General features: G+C 39.7%; 1 protein-coding gene across 5 annotated transcripts in view; it reads left to right on the plus strand.

The window, feature by feature from the left end:
• The window catches only part of LOC121313126 (arf-GAP with SH3 domain, ANK repeat and PH domain-containing protein 1-like), a 259,165-nt gene that overhangs the window by 14,258 nt on the left and 227,887 nt on the right, over positions 1-17,020 (plus strand). The window lies entirely within an intron of this gene.

Here is a 17,020-nt window from a genome sequence, read left to right on the forward strand (position 1 = left end):
GCTACATTTTTTATTTTTTTTTATCTGAAGGTATTAGAATGATCAGAACTCAGCAGTGTACAAACACGCACACTGTTATGGGTAGCAGAGTGGTTAGAGCATTTGGAACTGCTTAAGCAAAGGACTTCAAAACAAAAAAATAGCTTGTAGGCAGGGTTAAGTGACTAATAATGCTACACAGATATATTAATGAAAAAATACAATTGCTTTCCCTGTTATAATTTATATTATACATCAATTAACCTTTACATTTAAAACCTAAAACAGTTCTAACCTACCTGAATTCTGATTACAGGTCTGTCTGTGTGAGGATATATCGAAGAATGTATGTACAAAAAATGTAAAGAAAATGTCCTTTTATTTATGAACAAAAAAAGCAAAATAACCTCATGCTTTGTAAACAAAACTGTTTGTTGCCGTGCGTAGACCAAAACAAATGTTTTTATTTTAAAATAAAGGAAATAATTTCTAATTTGAGTGCAGTCCTTTTTTGGATTTCTTTGCTTTATGTATGAACTAAAATGTGTAAATCTTTAAACCTTCATTAAACTATGTGCCCGTGCAGTCACCTTGAAATGGTTTGAATAGCCGTTGTACATGCTGTTGTGAAACTTTGTGTGAAACTTTTTTTTTTTTTTTTTTTAGATTTTTAGGCAAATAAAATGTAAGCCTAGGGACCCCACATGTTGTTGTTGATTCCAGCTTAGGCACTTCACATAAGGACTGAACCAGGTAACTACAGACCAATAAGCCTGACTTCTATTATATGCAAACTTATGGAAACTATAATAAGATCCAAAATGGAAAATTACTTATATGGTAACAGGGTACTGGGAGACAGTCAACATGGTTTTAGGAAAGGGAGATCGTGTCTAACTAACCTGCTTGATTTTTTTGAGGATGCAACATCGATAATGGATAATTGCAAAGCGTATGACATGGTTTATTTAGATTTCCAGAAAGCTTTTGACAAAGTCCCGCACAAAAGATTAATTCTCAAACTGAACGCAGTAGGGATTAGGGAGTGGTTAACATGTAGAAAACAGAAAGTACTGATTAGAGGAGAAACCTCAGAATGGAGTGAGGTAACCAGTGGAGTTCCACAGGGATCAGTATTAGGTCCCCCTATATTCCTAATCTACATTGATTTAGATTCAGGTATAGTAAGCAAACTTGTTAAATTCACAGACGACACAAAAATAGGAGGAGTGGCAAACACTGTTGCAAAGGTCATTCAAAATGATCTAGACAAGATTCAGAACTGGGCAGACACATGGCAAATGACATTTAATAGAGAAAAGTGTAAGGTACTGCACGCAGGAAATAAAAATGTGCATTATAAATATCATATGGAAGATACTGAAATTGAAGAAGGAATCTATGAAAAAGATTGATGTCTTCATCTAGACAATGTGGGGAAGCTATAAGAAAGGCTAACAAGATGCTCGGATACATTGTGAAAAGTGTTGAATTTAAATCAAGGGAAGTAATGTTAAAACTGTACAATGCACTAGTAAGACCTCATCTTGAATATAGTGTTCAGTTCTGGTCACCTCGCTACAAAAGGATATTGCTGCTCCAGAAAGAGTGCAAAGAAGAGCGACCATAATTATTCTGGGTTTAAAATAAGCTACTAACAACCAAACGAGCAAGATGGGCCTAATGCCCTCCTCTCGTTTGTAAACTTTCTTATGTTCTTATAGTAAGTTTCAGAAGGTCAGACTAGTACCACAATGTTGTTAGTTTCTAACCCTGACAAATGAGGAGCCAGTAGGGATCAAACACATAAACTACTTTTGCATACCATGGTAAACTATGAACTTGATAACCGTGGTATTGAATAAAACGGTCATGGTGAAATACAGTGATACACAAACTGTAATATGAGACCTGTTCTCCTGAGTCAAACTTTACATGTACTTAGTCTTCACCGTCTAATCATTTAGTGGTCTGAGAACCAGCAATTTGTATTTCACGTAGTTTTAAAATAGATAATAAGCTCTGGAGGTGTTTGGTACTGTATTTTATGGATGTTATAAATGGAAATAATATAGTCTTTATTTGTGAATTTGTGTTTGTTCCCAGTTAACTGTATATGACCACCAGGAATTGAGCCACTAAACACTGTCTTAGCTCTTGTAACTGCTGCATGCTATTTAGTTGTTTCATTCACAAGTTGCAGTTTTTTGGTCTGCATACTAGGCATTATTCTTTCTTTTACCAGTCTTGGGTCCAGTGACATTGTCTTTTGTTTGTTTTAACAACTTAAGACTGACTGTAATACTACATCTACTTAATGTTAAAAATAATAGATGATGATAATAAAATAATAGGATTGGTATATTCTCAGAGAATAAAAAGGGGGTTTCATTGAGGCTTTTCACTGTATGCTTTTGACATATAGGCGGCAGACTTAGAGCAAAACCCCAACCTGCTTTCCCATGTTTTGCCGAGCTTATTGTCAACGATAATTGCAATCAAGGCTGAATTACATTTTGCACCTACATTTTAATACTTGGCAGCACAGTGCAGCTACCTTTGCTTCTATGTGTAGTAGTAATTGTAGTCGTAGTAGTAGTATGTGACTCACTACTTATGGTTTTCCATGCAGCTCCGGGCTCTCATCTACTGTCAGTCAGAGAGGGATTTCACTGATTTCTTCCCTGATTTGCTGTTCCGTTTTCAGAAAATCTCTTTTCTTATAAGTACAGCCAGACATAGTACGTGCTTTTATGACAGTGTGCTCTGAGTGCATTTCCAGTGGGGCCGTCAGTCTGGTTTAACGGCACTCCAGCTTCACACAAGGCTCAGAAAAATGTATGTGGAATATCTGCCACCTCTTCCTGCATTTTACGTTCTCTAGTTAGTATCTCTGCATCACAATTTGTCATGCGTTCATCTCCTCTCGACTACTGCTACTCTATGGTGGTCTTCTGTCACATGCCATAACCCGATTGCAGCTGGTTCAAAATGCCGCTACTGGGATCTTTGCCAGATGTAGAAAACATGATTACATTACCCGCTGTCTTGCCCAGCTGCACTGGCTACCTGTACAGTTTAGGATTACTTGCAAAATTCTCATGCTTGCCTACAAGGCCCCTCATTGCACAGGTCCAGAGTATCTCTCCAACCTGCTGACCCGCAATGTTCCTGCACGCAAGCTTCTCTCTCTCAGAGGTCCTCTGACTATGGCTTGCTTGCTATACCCAAGCAAAAGTGCACTACAAAAGCGCTCTTTGAGCTTCATGGCCCCGACTCTCTGGAATTCTCTCCCAGCTGTAGTGTGTACCACTCCCACAGTCGCTCGCTTCAAATCAACTCTCAAGACTCGCTTGTTCTCTCTTGCTTTCAATGCTCTGAAGTCTGAAATCTGTTATTAGCTGTTGTCTAAATTGCTATTTCAGGTTTTTTCTTATTCGTATGATTTATCTATGACACACGCATCCACAGTATTTAGAACGTTAGGTTATTACCATAACCCTTGTGACCCGTCAATTACTGAGCATATATAAAAAAGCTGCCCTATCAGGGCCTTGCTGTGAGGTGGAAGTCCCTCCCACCTCCTGCTGAAGAGGGTTTCCTCGCAGTAGCATATCGCCATTTTCGAAATCGAAGGTCAGCTGAGGACACGACCTTGGAGGGTAATGGTTGTCATTCACTTCAGGGAACCAGGGTTATGGTAATAACCTAACATTCTCTTTCAAGTGGAATGACAACCATTACCGAATGGGAAGCTGTACCAAAGCAGTTGTGGCTCCAGATTACTGACAGTACAGCCTCACGGCGATAGTGTAGAGCCCTCATGACGCCTAAGGGCATGCCGCCTGCAACACCCTAGAGCCCAGAGAGGGCCTCGCTCGTTTGCAACATCAAGGAGGTAAAAACGTGCAAATGTCTGAGTACCTGTTCATGTAGCAGCATTGCAAAGCTGATCCAAGGAGTTGCCATGAGAGAGCCCATTAAGTCGTTTGGCCCCTGGTAGAATGGGCCCTAATGTCCCCCGGCATGGGGGGTCCGTCTGTTCATATGCCAAGCTTATGGCATCTGTCACCCAGTGCGCTAGATGTTGCTTCCACAGGGCTTGACCTCTAGAGGGGGACCCATAGCAGACAAACAGCTGGTTGGACTGTCTCCAGGGTGCTGTCCTATCCAGGCAACAGTGCAGAGCCCGGACTGAGCAAAGTGTGTGCTGTCTATGGTCCTCCTCTGAGTCATGCGGGGGAGGTCTGAAAGCTTCCAAAACCACTGGTTGGTTAATATGGAATGAGGAGACCACCTTTGGCAAAAAGGCTGGGTTCGTTCTTTTTTTTTTGCGACCAGCAAAACCTGGGCTTTCTCCACCCTGTTCTCTCTAGTGTCAGGGGTAGTAGTGGAAACGGGGGGAACGCATACAAGAGCCCCTGTGGCCAGGGGTGAGTTAGCGCGTCTTTCTCCCAGGGGGCTCCTGTCTCTCCATAGAACCATGGGGGGGAAATGAGTGGACTCGGCTGTGGTGAAGAGGTTGACTTGTGCAGTACGAAACCTCTCCCAAATCTGTTTCACAACCTGCGGGTGCAGTCTCCACTCTCACCTGTCTGGAGCTCCTCTGGACAGGAGGTCTGCTGCTCTGTTGTCCACACCGGGGAGGTGAACCGCCCTGATGGAATGCAAGTTTCTGTGCGTCCAAGGAAGGAGTCTGTGCGCACTGTGGTGGAGGCCCGGTGAAGGCAAGCCACCTTGGTGGTTTATGTAGGCTACCACTGTTTGTTGTCTGTCCGGACCACCACGTTTTTGTGCGCTAACTGCTGGCGAAAATGAGAGAATGCCAGGGCTACTGCTTGCAGTTCTTGTGCATTTGTATGCGCTTGCTGCCAGTGTCCCTTTCACTGACCTCTTATTCCCCTTCCATTCCAGACCACTTCCCAGCCCAGGCTGGAGGCATTTGTAGTGACAATTTCCCTTCTGTGAGGGGAGCCGAGGGGCGATCCGAGGCTCAGATTGCTGAGGCAGAGCCACCACTTCAATGTCTTTTGGCATTGTCTGGGCACTCGCACCAGCCGGTATCGATTGCGGACAAGGTGCAACTTGAGAATATTTATCCAGGCTTGAAGCGGGCGCATTCTCAGCAGACCTAGTGGAAAGATTCTCGACGCGGCTGCCATCAGCCCCAACAACCTTTTTGAAATATTCCGACCTGTAGAAGAGCATCCTCTCTGAATTGGGAGAGTGTGACTTCCAATGACCGAATCCTGTCTTCCGACAGCGAGGCAAGCATGCTCACAAAGTTCAGTTTGATCCGCAGGAACACTGTGGACTGAGACGGTACGAAGTTGCTCTTCTGTTGATGTATGGAGAGCCTTAACTTCGTCACATGATCTATGACCTATCTGGTGTGTGTGCCTCGGCGCATGCTTTGGAAAGTGTGCAAAGTAGCCAATCATCCAGGTAGTTCAAGATCCGAATATCCCGCAGCCAGTGCTGCATCCATGCACTTGGAAAATGTGCGGGGCGCCAGCGAGAGGCCAAACGGCAGCACGCAGAATTTGTACGCATTGCCTTGAAAGGCGAAGCGTAGACATTTTCTGTGCGTGGGACAGATCAGGACATGGAAGTAGGTCGATCGGTGTGAACCAGTCGCCCGAATGGACGGACTGGAGGATACGCTGAGCTGTCAACACGTAAAACTTCCTTTGTTTGAGGAGCATGTTGAGAACCTTGAGGTCCAGAATAGGTCAGAAACGGCCTTCTCTCTTGGGCACCAGGAAGTACTTGGAATAGAAGCCACTGAGGGCATCGCTTGGGTTTACTAAGCACACATCGTTCTTCTGTTGAAGGAGAATCTCGCTCGCTGGTTCGACGGTGGTAAAGAGCACACCATTGAAGGGAATCCTGGGTGCAGCCTTACCATGGGTTGTGTCCAGTGGTTAGTCCGGTTGTGAGGGGGGAAGGTGGCAGCCAGAGCCCCTCGGGGGTGGTCTCCCTTGGGCTTGGGAGGGGGCACATCTCTTTTTTTTTTTTTTAGGCCCCGGCCTCAGTCTCCAGCCGGAGAACCGGTTACCCCTGGCCGGCGGTGTTCCCATCCCGCTTGCTTTTCCTGGCAGCTTTTTTTGGCTTTTCCTCTGCCTGCTTGTTTGGTCTGGGGTGGAGGGCGGCGTTCAGGCCCAGTTGCCCCAGCAGGCTGGAAAGGCCACCTAGGGCGCTGGCGATAGGCAGGAAGGCACGAAAAGTTGGAAGCGACCTCTCAAGGCTCACGTCAACAGTCGCTCCGAATGTCTGCCCCGGTGTTATAGGGGGATCCAGCAACGCAACCTTCTCAGGCTGTACGACCTTGGCTTGGGTCAGCCAGAGATGTCTGCGAGCGGCCAACAGCACCGCCAGAGACCTCCCTGATGCCTGACCTAACTCCCCCATCAGGTCAGTCATCGTTCCCGTCACCGCCTGAAGCTCCCCTGCGTCTGTCTGTTGCCCGCTCCTGCAGTCTCATCGCTAGCTGCGACTGGTAGAGCACCAATATGGACATGGCATTTGCCGCTCTTACTAACAACGCCGCTGAAGCATATGCCTTAAGCATGGTGTCAGTTGTCCTGCATGGCTTAGACGGGCAGGTAGGGTCTTTATCCCCTCTGGTGAAGGTTGATCCTTGCACCAGCACCGTGTCCCATATGGGAGGGAACGTGCCCAGGCCAGCTTCTTGGGCTCCGGCGGTGTGCAGCAGGGACTACACTGTTCTGGAGGCAGAGGGAGTAGACGCCAAGTGGCTCCATGAAGAGCGAACCAGCTCAAGAAAGTCCTGATAAAGAGGAAGGGCATGTTGCGGGTGCCCTTTCTGTTTCAAAAAGCGGTTCCCCTTTCCCTCTTGTTCTGTGATCTTGTTTGGTGAAAACCATACAAATGAGCCAGTTTCCAGCACAAAGAGAACAAGACAATCTGCATGTTGTCTCAGTGAGGTGAGAGAAAATTGCGATATGCTACTGTCAGGACAACCTTCTTCAGCAACAGGTGTGGGGGACTTCTTCCTCGCAGCAGGGCCCTGATACGGCAGCTTTTTTATATATGCTCAGTGATTGACGGGTCAGAGAGGCTCTTATCATTCAAATCCTGCCCCTGTATTTAATTTAATATGCATGTATTTAATATATTGTAATATGCTTGTAATTTACAGTACTGAGTGTAGCAACAGTCTCGGGTCCAAACCGTCAGCCCAGTGTAGATATACTACTTACATCATTGCTATGTGGCCTTCATTGTACGATTTAAATACCGATTTAAACAAAAATAAAACTGCAGCTGATATTGGCTCGTCAGCTCTATGCAACTGGCACAGCAAATCAACATTTATTATTATTATTATTATTATTATTATTATTATTATTATTATTAAATAATAATATCATCTTCATCTTCAATGAATACGATATAGCCAGAATACTAGATGCAGCATGCCACAAATACGTACTGTACTTGTAATTCTACTTTTATTCACAATCTCATTATTATTATTTAGTGCTAGTAGTGACAAATACTGTAATAAAGAAAATCAAAGAAGAAAATCAAAGTAGTAATATTATTAATAGTTTAGCTGATGCTTTTATCCAAGGTGACTTCCTTAACTTACTCCAGCAGCTTATATTGTTCATTTTGGATTGTCCTTCTACTATAGCGAACAAAAGGCTTTGGACCCAAACAGGCTTGTTGTTATAGAGGGTGTACTGTGTTTAGTATTTGACTTATATGCTTAATACACAACACTTGCACATTTTAATATATAATGCGTGCACATTTGTTTCATTTTTTTATTTTTAGAACATAAGAACATAAGAAAGTTTACAAACGAGAGGAGGCCATTTGGCCCATCTTGCTCGTTTGATTGTTAGTAGCTTATTGATCCCAAAATCTCATCAAGCAGCTTCTTGAAGGATCCCAGGGTGTCAGCTTCAACAACATTACTGGGGAGTTGATTCCAGACCCTCACAATTCTCTGTGTAAAAAAGTGCCTCCTATTTTCTGTTCTGAATGCCCCTTTGTCTAAACTCCATTTGTGACCCCTGGTCCTTGTTTCTTTTTTCAGGCTGAAAAAGTCCCTTGGGTCGACACTGTCAATACCTTTTAGAATTTTGAATGCTTGAATTAGGTCGCCACGTAGTCTTATTTGTTCAAGACTGAACAGATTCAATTCTTTTAGCCTGTCTGCATATGACATGCCTTTTAAGCCCGGAATAATTCTGGTCGTTCTTTTTTGCACTCTTTCTAGAGCAGCAATATCTTTTTTATAGCGAGGTGACCAGAACTGCACACAATTTTCAAGATGAGGTCTTACTAGTGCATTGTACAGTTTTAACATTACTTCCCTTGATTTAAATTCAACACTTTTCACAATGTATCCGAGCATCTTGTTAGCCTTTTTTTATAGCTTCCCCACATTGTCTAGATGAAGACATTTCTGAGTCAACAAAAACTCCTAGGTCTTTTTCATAGATTTCTTCTTATAATGTACATTTTTATTTCCTGCGTGCAGTACCTTACACTTTTCTCTATTAAATGTCATTTGCCATGTGTCTGCCCAGTTCTGAATCTTGTCTAGATCATTTTGAATGACCTTTGCTGCTGCAACAGTGTTTGCCACTCCTCCTGCTTTTGTGTCGTCTGCAAATTTAACAAGTTTGCTTACTATACCAGAATCTAAATCATTAATGTAGATTAGGAATAGCAGAGGACCTAATACTGATCCCTGTGGTACACCACTGGTTATCACACTCCATTCTGAGGTTTTTCCTCTAATCAGTACTTTCTGTTTTCGCCATTGCCGACTGTGAGATTGGGCAGGTCAGATACAAAATAAGTTATGTTGTCATTAAAACCATAGAGTAGCTGGTATTACCACTGATTGCAAACACTTTTACAGGGTTCGCATAGGTCCTTGAAAACCGTGAAAGTCAGTGAATTTTAAAGTAGCAAATCTAAGGCCTTAAAAGTGCTTGAAATTTGTCATTTCTTTACAAGATTCTTGAAAGCACTTGATTTTTGTATTACTGTAAATTTGACCACTTTTGCAAAGAAATGTGAATGAAATTTATTAAAATTTTGCGGGCAAAAAGCACTGTATTAATTAAGCGCAGCACTTAATTTATATAAACAAACCACAATGCTTTCAGCAATTAAGGGAAACAAAAAACGAAAGACTGGACCCATTACACGTTTGTGTAGTGAGCACTTCATAAGGTTAATATCAGTATTGGTAGTTGATATTGTACGTTATTATTATTGGTAGTAGTCATAGTATTAAGTTTAACACGTACATGTTTTTTTTTTTTTCAGAAATATTAGCTATAACTTAGTTAAACGGGATTACACTGATCCAGGTCGGTGATTTTACTGTTAGCAAAATGTATAATGCTACATTAATCATCTTGAACTTCAATATAAAATCACAAAGCCATTTATTGTTTATAAGCACAATGTAAATGTTATAGGCTACTTCCAAAGTAAACAGAAGTGTTTATGCACATACCTTATTAATTGATGCTGTGCTCATTTTTGCGTAGTACTTTATAGTAACTTAGCTATCACAATTTGATTTTACAGGTACGTTCTACAGATTTCATTTACTAACTCTCCCTAGTTTTTTTTACATGCATCTATTTTTTCCTAAGTAGTATGAAAGTTGAGTTAACAAAAGACTTTCAACGTTTGTGACTGCAACCCCACAATTAATTGTGGAGCATGCGTGACCTGGCTCCGGTGGGTTCAGAGTGAAACGGCGCGAACCCGTGAGGTGGTGCTGAAGAGAAATCATTGAGCATTATGTTATCATATTTGTTTTTAGTTTCCCAGTTAAGTGCATTTATTTAATCTCATCTGCAAAATGCTGGGGAAATGTGTGTTTAACGACAGGTGGCTGGTAATGGAAAAGTACAAGTTAATGTTAAAAAAAGATGTGACAAACCCAAGCAAAGCTTTCTGCATTCCTTTCAAGAAAACGATCGACTTATCTGTGATGGGTGAATCTGCATTGTCAAGCCACGCTAAAGGTGAGCTTAAATAATATTTTTAGTAGAAGAAAACTATATATAAAAATGCATTGGTTTAATTTTCAGACAGACTTTTTCTAAGATTTGTTTCAGAGCTGTCAGTGGCCTAACCAAATCTTTGATTGCAAATTAGTCGTTTTTGTTTGACAGAGGCTTATCTCTATAACTTGCCTCCAGATGGAAACCGTTGTTGTAATTTGCTGTTATTGAGTCAGTGGTATGATTTGGTCCAGACTTTTGAAAGTAACCTGTGCTAATAGCTTTCTTTATTAAGTATTGTGCTGTTTACAGAGAATAACACAAATAAATAAATGTTTACCACTGGAGAAATATGGGGTAGATGTCTTGTAACTGTGTAGTCTACTACTGTAGTTTAATCATGTTTCATTATGTAGAATAAAAACCTAGAAATAAGCATATTAGTTTATTAAATACGTTGTTTTACAGTTCGATTATAAGCAAAACTAATTACTCGTTTTGAATTTAGCAAGGCAACTATATTTATGTACTCCATTTTAAATACCGTTTTTACAAAAGAGATGAATGCTAGTAAAGCCCACGTGTATTTTAAAACATAAATGTTAACAAAACTATTTTATAACGTATGTTAAAATTATCGCTTATAAAAATACCTGTTTTTGCTCTTGATTACATTAATATATGCTATAATAAAGTGATGTCTTGCTTTGTAAATTGTTTGGATTGGTAGCCTTCTAAATTTGTATCGGATGAATGACTATGAATAACGAGTGCTAGTTTCATTCTTATCTGCATTCTGTCAAATAACTGAGTATACAGAGCTGGACTCTATCATCGTTTATTATTCATATTTTAGTACAGATATATTTAGCAGGTAGGGCTACTCATCTGTCAAATTATGTACTTAAATATTGTGTATTTCTTGTTGGTTATTGTTTTATTTTGATGAAGATGGGCTAAACACTATATTAATAATTAATCCCGACCTGTTACTCTAGTTATTTGTGCTCTTGCAAAGTGGGTTTTGTTTTATTTTTGATTGTTAACACTTGGAATCTACACTGTAGGAGGAAAAAACACTTTAAAAGACTAATAAACTGTCTGTTCTGGATCACCAAATTTGAGTTCTCATTTTTTTTTTTAGATATTGTTACAATAAAAAGAAAAGAGAAAACAATAAATGCTGGTTGTCTCTAGGTATCTTCAAAGGTCTCTAACATATGTGAAAAAATACTTTTGTCTGAAGAGGTAAACCATTCAATTAGAAAAAGAAAATAAAGTAACTTAATGTTTCAGTATTTAGGTAGTTTAGGCCAGATTATTTTTTAAGCCCTAATCAAATACTGTATGCACACAGTTTATTGTTACTTGCAACAAATAAATAAATGTAATTTTTTTTTTTTTTTTAAGGCAAGAAGCATCACGACAGTGAAACAGCATGCGAAAGCAGGGCCAAGAATTGGTGATTTCTTAATACCATCAGCATCAACTGTCAGTGCCGCATCAACTGTAACTTTAGTGCCTTCTACAAGTTCAGTTGTTACTCCTCAACCATGTCACGCTCACCAGCAAGCACCATGCAGTCAGTTCAAATCCAGCTTTGATTGCAGAAATGTGCTGGGCAACCAAAGTAGTTACTAGTCACTATTCATACAAGTCATGTGAAGTCATTTTTCAATTTATTTTTAATGATAGTGCAGTAGCTAAACAGTTCACTTGTGGAGAAAGAAAAGCGGCATACTTGCAAGGTTTGGGATTGCACCTCACTTATCTCTTCTAAAAAACAAAGCCAAGCAATAGTCAGGATACGTTTTGCTGTTTGAGAGTTTGAAGAGGGAGATGTAAACTAGTCAGCTAGATGCACATCAGATTCTGTAATGAGAATTGTGTCCAGTCAAGATACCTGATATCCTACTTCATGTGTCATCATACATCTGAGCAGATTTATGAGAAATTAGAAACAGCATATGGGGACTTGGGCTTCAATAATCTTGTGCAACTTTTCATGAATGGACCTAATGTTAGGAAGTTTGTACTCCATGTTGCAAGAAAATGTTGAAAAACAAACAAGTAAGAACATGCTTAATGTGGGGAGCTGTGGCTTACATGTACTGCACAATTCATTCAGAGCTGGATGTGCAGCAACAGATTGGAAAATTGACCATGCTCTCTCAAGTCTGTGATGGCTCTTTAAAGATTCACCAGGTCGCCGTGAAGACTTCATAAATGACAGGTTGCACATCTTTTCCACTGGATTTTTGCAGACACAGATGGGTGAAAATTTTGAGGTTGCTGAGAGAACTCTTCAGATCATGCCTTATGTTGAACAGTATTTCAGTTCAGCAAAATCTGGACAAGTTACAGAGCCAAACAGCAAATCATTTAGCCATGTCCAGACAGTTGTTAAAGATGTTTTTTTTCAAGGACAAATTCAACTTTCTTGAATGCAAGAGAAGTCACACTATTCTTGAAACTTTATCAGACAGATAAACCAATGCTACCACTTCTCTCCAATGACATGACATCTTTGATCAAGGGACTGAGGGAAAGATTCATCAAACCTGAAGTAATGAAAACTGACACATCTGCATTTAAACTTCAACAAATTGACATCCAAAACTCATCAAGCCACATAGATGTGTCCAAACTTAAGGTTGCCTTTTAACAGAAAGAATTCTGATGGAACTTAAAGGAAAGCAGCAAACATCTGACAAACAGCTTTTAAATTCAGATGGAACTGCAAATCGTTTCTACTGAAAATGGTCTCTGAACTGCTAGAGAAAGCCCCACTGAAAAATGCTCTGGTGAGAAACTTGAACTTCTTTGATCCTAGGGTCCTCATCTCGAGTAAAGAAGCATGCAACAGTAAACTTGAGGTTGATAGATTGGACACATTCTTCCATGACCGGTTGGCTAACAAAGCTGAGTTCAGACATCTCTGGGAGACTCTGAAGATTCTGCTTATCCTGGCACATGGACAAGCCACAAGAGCGTGGGTTATCCGTGAACAAAGAATTGATGGTGGAAAACCTTGCTGAGCAGTCCCTGATAGCACAGCATATCATTCCTGATCATGTTCACAATGTGGGAGGTGTGCTTAACATCAGTTACTCCAAAGAGCTGCTCCTTTCAGCAGCAAGGATTAGACAGAAATACCAGAGATACCTGGAGGACTGTCACAGACAAAAGGAGGTACAGAAGAAAAATCTCCAGAAAAGATGTTTGGAGGAGATTGCAAACATCAAGGTAAAAAAGAAAAGAATGGAAGATGTCCAAGTCCTCTTAAAATCAGCTGACAAATACAGAAAAAGCTGAAAGTTTCATTTCCAAATCAGTTTGAGAAGAACTGCCTAGCAAAAGCAGGAAAACCTTAAATCTGCGGAGGTGGAGTGTGAGGAAATTTGAAGGAACTAAAGGAGTCAGTGTAGTTGATGGAGTAGCTTAGTGTAAAATCTAATTTAAAAGTGTTTTATTTTGTTTTTATGTTATGTTCAAAATCAGCTATGCTGAACTGGATTTATTTTTATTTATTATTATTTTTATTTGTTATACTGCATTTAAAGCACTGTCCTACAGCAGCGCTTCAGTGAAAAAGACGGGGGAAGTTACTTTCAAACACAATTCTCTAGCTCTAGATACTGTAGAACTTAATACCACATAAAGGTTGTTTAGTCCAAGGTTCCAACAGCAGTGTAGGACTGGTATGCAAAAACAACTGACACAAAGCTGATCCTAGGAAAGAAGTGAGGTTCATGCACTTGTAAAGAGAGAAATTTTACTGGTCCACATGTAGAGACCCAAGCATGGAGACCTGCCAAAAGTAATTTTAATGGCGCGTCCAGTTTCGGATTCAATCGCCCACTTACAGTTGAGAGTAGTAGCCAGGCCACCCAGGGGAGCAAAGAAGTGCCCACCGCACGGTGCTGTAAGGGACAAGAGGAACCACAGGCAGAAGCATCTCTTTTACAGTACAGAAAGCTCCCAGCTACAGAAGAAGCAAAATGTCAAATTAACTTGTCTTTTTTAATATGTATATGTAGTTTGTTAAACACACAACACACACAAATCCTAGCAAAAACCAACTCGCACCAATATGTTCATAGAGTAGGGCCTTTAATGAAAACCATGATCAGATACATGTAGCTATAGATGAAAGGATATATTCAAGATCATTTTGCTGATAATTCAACACTTTTAATAATTATACTGTTCTAGTAATACAATCAGGGTATTCATAGAAAAAGGTTATGTATAGATAGCCTTGTTATTGTTAAATTGTATCATTAGTGTTCAAGATGACTGTCTGTAGTCAGTCTGTATGTTTTTTTAGCCTCTGAATGTATTCTAAATAAAAAAAAAAAATCTTTACATGAAAGATGAGCTTCATTTTTGCTAATGAATTGTAATAATTAGATTTTTGCTTATACTAAAGCGTTGTTTTTAGAGTTGGTTATATGACTTCACTGACTCTGGAAACTATTAAACTCCTTAAATTAGGGCCTTGAAAATTTTTACAATGGCCCTTAATTGTCCTTGAAAAGTCATTGAAATTTGCAAGTGAAAATCTGTATGAACCCTGCTTTTAGATTTTTTGGTTTGTTTCATATAGAACATTTACAGCGTTCATAGGATGTGTACAAAAACAGATATTTACTTTCACATTCAGAAAAAAGACTCTGTTCTAAAGTTCACCACAAGAGGGCCTCTTATGACCATGAAAACTGGTAATTCCTGATAAAAATTATATTGTCTTATAGCGGTGGGACTGCATAAATTTTGCATGGTAGTTAAAACATTCTAACGTATAACAATAAATAAACAGTTTAGCTGATGGTAAAAAGGATTGGGAAATGATCAGTCTTATTGCTTAACACAAACATGTACCCCAGGTTATTATTTAAAAGCAGAGATGAGTTGTTTATTTTTTCAACCGATAAATAAAATATGTATGGAAAAAAAAAGTGTTAATACTAAAATGTGTTATTGGATTTAAAGTTAGTTAGTTACGACATTGGACAAGTAAGCTTCCAATGATTATTACACGTGGAGTTTGCAAAATAAATAAATAAATCTTTGCTTACCTAAGAAAATTGGAATACTGTTACAACTTGTTTAAATAAAATTACGTTGATAATAAGTAGGCTATCCTGCTGCAGTCGCGGATCTGTGCTAATTTTAATTGAGACACTGGTCGTGTTCTTGTAGCGCAGATTTCCGCAGCTCTGCCCAGTGCTGCACAGAATCACGGAGATGCACTGTTGACATCACTCAACTCCACCCACAGAAATCTGTGCAGATTCTTCATAGCCCTGCGCAGCTTTGAAATGTTACTGCGGGAGACTGGCTGCTTCTGTGAACCAAAGGGACTATGCAAAGATCACAAGTGATCTGCTAATCGTAATGCAAATAACCACTAAAACTACAGCTGCTACCTTTTTAGCGGAGGCGAATGTCATTTTATCATTATACAATGAAGCCGTGAATAGCCTTGTCCACGCTATATTAAATAAATCAATCAGTTATTTAAAAAAAAAAAAAAAAAAATGTACTAAAGAAGCGTGTTTTGAAGTTGAAAAAATGGGTTAACCGTTGTATAACCGAATTACGATAAGGTTTAGAATAAAAGGATTACCGTAATGTACCTAAACTGAAAAACGGTATACCGACCCATCCCTAGTAACAGGACTGACATGTTCAAATGCATTTATATAAATGTGTACTACACTTTTATTTCTCTTTTTGTTTAAAAGTGATAATTGTGTTACAAGATACTAGAACATGGATATTAAATACACATAAAAGCTAATGATTCATCATTTGATTTACCACATAAATTAGTCCTTGTCTGGTGTGAATTTGCAGTAAGTTTGCTGTTGATCAAAACTTTAATCCTTCAATTTAGTCTATCTCCTACACTCAAATTATCTGACTACTTGCATGCACATAAATATGTGATTTCAAGTTAATACAACATTGATATTATAGGTTTATTTAAGTGAAAGTCAGGACGGACACAGAGCCTTTAATTATTGAAACAACTGTTTAATTTCAAAATATAAATTCTTTCCAGCAAGTCTTGCAACAAATTAATAAACAACCAACCGATCTTATTGGAATCAGTCGATTGAATGGAACATTATCAAGGTAAATCATCCCATAGGAATGGGCCAGTAGGTTATCTAATAGCCTCCCAAGAGGTACAGTAGGTTGGGATGAAGCCCTTTTCTGGGGTGAAAGTGATGTGTTGGGTTGATGCTGGCTTTAGCTACAGCTCCAGATCGTGTTAAGCCAATACCATCTGTAATCCAAATATGCCATTCATCCCCCATCTAAATCCCGGTCATCCAGGGATGATCGGACGATTAGGGTAAAATTATACCCTACTAAAAATAACTATACGGTTTTTTTTTGTAAGGTTAGTCTAGCCGACTTTGTTGTCTCTTCAGAAATTATAATTCACTATCTGAAGTACAGAGCTCATCTAAGATTATTTCTTTCACAAACACTTTTTTTCTTCAATATGACAAGTAACTGGAATTTCCTTATTTCCACTTCATGTTTTATTAGGGTTTAAATTATTGTGACTGTGAAAAAGAAAAACTTCATGGAGTATCACAAATTTGTTTATAATTGTGAGCATTAACATTAAGGTCCCAAGCTGGACGTTGCAATTTACAGTTCTCCTTCTAAAATTCTGGGTGAAAGTTGTGTTTGTGGTCTGTCACTCAATATAATGCTACGCTCACCACGTAACAATGTCAAGAGGTACCCCCTTTACTGGACAAACAACAGACCGAAATCGACCACGAGGCCTACCAAAATAAGCATCGGGTATCCCTGTTTTTTGTCAATGTACACATTTGTTCCTGTTTTTATTCGTGAACGCCAAAAGTCATAATTTGTCAAAGGGAACAATTTTAGGTTGCTATACGTTTCTTGTCAGTTTTTGGAGCTCGTGGGACATCCATGACCCCTTGGTTAACGAGCGCATTCACTTCTCTAGTCGACGGATGCCATGCTGTTTCCCGTTCGAG

Source organism: Polyodon spathula, chromosome 3 (genome assembly GCF_017654505.1).
Source record: "Polyodon spathula isolate WHYD16114869_AA chromosome 3, ASM1765450v1, whole genome shotgun sequence".
Lineage (NCBI taxonomy): Eukaryota > Metazoa > Chordata > Actinopteri > Acipenseriformes > Polyodontidae > Polyodon > Polyodon spathula.